Source organism: Cavia porcellus, unplaced genomic scaffold, assembly GCF_034190915.1.
Source record: "Cavia porcellus strain 051 isolate PalLab524CR breed Dunkin Hartley unplaced genomic scaffold, mCavPor4.1 scaffold_7, whole genome shotgun sequence".
NCBI lineage: Eukaryota > Metazoa > Chordata > Mammalia > Rodentia > Caviidae > Cavia > Cavia porcellus.
Window position 1 is genome coordinate 31,467,855 of NW_026947490.1, and position 3,749 is coordinate 31,471,603.

Below are 3,749 nucleotides of genomic sequence, written 5' to 3' on the forward strand. Positions count from 1 at the left end.
TTAGATATAATAAATAAATGCAGTAATGTAGCTGGATACAAAATCAATACTCAGAAATCAATAGCATTCTTATACACTAACAACAAAATCACAGAGTGAGAAATAAGAGAAGCCACACTCTTCACACTAGCAACAACAAAAAATTGAAATATTTAGGAATTACTCTTATGAAAGAAGTGAAAAACATATACAGCGAAAATTATAATACACTGAAGGAAGAAACTGAAGATGATCTCAGAAAATGGAAAGACTCGCATGTTCATGGATAGGAAGAATAAACATTGTCAAAATGGCCATTCTCCCAAAACTGTTATACAGATTCAATGCAATCCCAATAAAAATACCATCAACATACCTTATAGATCTAGAGAAATCACTCCTAAGTTTCATCTGGAACCAGAAGAGACCTAGAATATCAAAGGAAATTTTAAGCAACAAAGGCAAGGCAGGAGGCATCACAATCCGTGACATGAAGTTATACTACAAAGCAACAGTAGTAAAATCAACATGGTACTTGTTATAATAAGATGCTAAAAATTAAAATAATTGTTTAAAACATAATTAACAAAAATCGTTACTTAAAAAGATAGTTATTAGTAATATTGTCATTCTGTACTGAGCTCATTACCCTAGTAACCAAGCACCAACCACATAGTTATAAATTAACTGACCACGTCATTCTGCTGTTCTGTAATGCGTCATCCCCCCCACCTTAGTGACCTGTGTGCTATGTCAACTTTTGTTTCCCTTGTAAGAGACAAATGATGCTGTGTCAATCATTGTTCCCTTTATGAGAGACAAATGTTCCTGGAATTGGCAGACCAAGGGCTATGAATTGGCTAACCACCCACTATGAAATGCCTCTGACCTCAAGCAAAGGGGAACAAAGGCCCACCTTGTTTCTGTTTCTCATAACTATGTACTTAATGATCAATGAGCTAATCATAAATGAACTATAAAAATCAGTCAAAACTCTAACTCAGTTGCACAGCTTTGCAAATTCCATCTGCACTGTGTCGCTAGGCCAGCTAAAATAAAAGCGGTTCTTTTAAAAAAGACATCTTGCCCCATTTGTCATTTTGGGGTCTTGCCCCATTTTTCTTCACTGGGCCCTGTTTTTTTGAGTAGAGTACAACAGTCCTGGAATCAAAACAGAGCAGAGGATCAATGGAATAGATTAGAAGATACAACCACAACTACAAACACAATCAACCACCAAGCAGGTTCACTGGAAGAACGACAGTCTTTTTAATAAATGGTGTTGGAAAAACTGGCTTTACATTTGCCAAAAACTAAAACTGGACTCAAGCCTATCACCATGTACTAAATTAAATCTAAATGGATTAAAGATCTGAATATTAAAACAGAAACACTAAATCTATTGGAAGACAAATTAGGAAGAAACCTTGAAGACATAGGGGTAGGTAGAGAATTCATGAACAGGACTCAAACTGCACGGGAAATACTTCCCAGAATCAATAACTGGGACTACCTCTTATTAAAAAGTTTCTGTAAGTCAAAAAAAAAAATCTCCAGCATAGTGAAAAGAAAACCCTCAAATTGGGAAAAGATCTTAGTGAGCTCCCCCTCAGACAAAGGACTTTCGTCTAAAATATATAAAGAATTAAAAAAAATCCGATCCTCAAAATTCAAAGACCCAATCCAAAAATGGGCCTCTGAGATAAATACACACTTCTCAGAGGAAGAAATATAAATGGCAAATAAATACATGAAAAAATGTTCATCATCAATGATTATTAGGGAAATGCAAATTAAAACCACATTGAGATTCCATCTCACTCCTGAAAGGATGGCCAGGATAAAAAAAAAAAAAAAAAAAAAAACCAACAAAAACCACTGCTGGAGAGGCGGTGGGGAAAAAGGAACTCTCCTACACTGTTGGTGGGAATGTAGACTGGTACAGCCTTTGTGGAGGTCAGTCTGGAGATTTCTCAAAAACCTGGGATTGGAAGTCCCATTTGTTCCAGCTATTCCACTGCTAGGCATCTTCCCAGAAGAATGGAAAGCATCATACCAAAGTGATATATGTGCACTTATGTTTATAGCAGCACAATTTATAATTGCCAGATAATGGAAACAACCCAAATGTCCATCAACTGAGGAATGGATAAAAAAGCTGTGGTACTTCTATACAGTGGAGTACTACTCAGCTATAAAGAAGGATCACATTGAGGTATTTATCAATAAATGGGCGCAGCTTGAAACCATACTCATAAGTGAACTAAATCAACCTTGCATCTGTGAACTCCAAATAGTTTCCCTAGTGTAGGAAATGAATAAAATATATAAAAGTATGTGATAACCATGATTCCCCATTATATGGCCTTGAAGCCTTATAAAATTTTCACTCATTAATTGGAATGGCTTTATTCTGGGCTTTTTGATATTATGGCTGGTGATGCTATGGACAGCTACTTCGAAGAAAATAAGACATAATAACAGCTAGTGCCGATTTAATAACATCTTGTCTTAAAGCCGCACCAAACTATGGTTCTTCTGTCTCCATTGATTTTATCATGTTGTAACTTGCTAGAATTTATCGTATGTGGTAGTATAAACAAAAATTGTTATAGGCAAAGAGATAATATTGAAACCATTGATCATTTTTTCTGTTAGCTGGTTCTAAATATTCTACAATGCGTTCATCCTCTTGAATGGTGTTACACAGTCTTGATATGTTTGATGCTACAGCATATGAAGTTATATTCAAATATTTCAAAGAAAAAGACACTATGGTAACTACTATTAAGTAGGGTTATTTGGTGGTGAATCACTAGGTTGTTGAAAGTGTCATGCTATAACCTGTATTATTATGTTGTTATGCCCCCTTTTATCTCATCCTCTCCCTTATTCATTAAAAAAATATTTAATTAAAAAAAAGAAATATAGGAAAATGACAAAATAAAAGACCAAATTACAACCCCAAACCTCCAACCCGTCTCAAGAAACCCTAGGAACAATGTATATAGAAGAAAATATATGCCATTGACCTCAAATATCAGACACAATAGCTACTGAAATTAACAAGCAACTCCAGGAAGCTTTAAAGAAATTCAAACTCGAAATAATCTCCCAGGTAAAAGAAGAAATGATAAAACACATGAAAGAGATTCTGAACCTATCTAAAGAAAACACAGATAAAAAATTGGAGGAACTAAACAAAAAGATAGAATCTCTAGACGAGCAATATAAGAAACAAACAGAACATGTAATGCAGATGCACAGAGATATACAGGAAATAAAAAACTCCACTGAAAGTTGTAAAAACCGCCTCAATGAAAGTGAAGATAGAATTTCAGACCTTGAAGACAGGATTGCAGCTAGTGAACAGGAAAGGAAAGATCTTTTGAAAATAACAAGGAATCAGGAAACAACAATTCAACAACTGCAAGACGATGCAAAGAAGAATAACATAAGAATGATAGGGATTAATGAAAGAGAGGGAGACAACATGAAGGATGTCAGGAGGATATTTAGAGAAGTAATAGCTGAAAATTTCCCAAGCATGAGATCAGAAACTGACATCAGGATCAGTGAAGCATATAGAACTCCAAACAGTCATAACCAAAATAAAACTACACCCAGACATATAATAATCACCATCCCAGAAATCCAACACAAGAATAGATTATTAAAAGCTGTCAGAGAGAAAAGACAGATCACTTTTAAAGGAAAATCTATCAGAATCACAGCAGACTTCTCAGCACAAACAATAAAGTCAAGAAGAG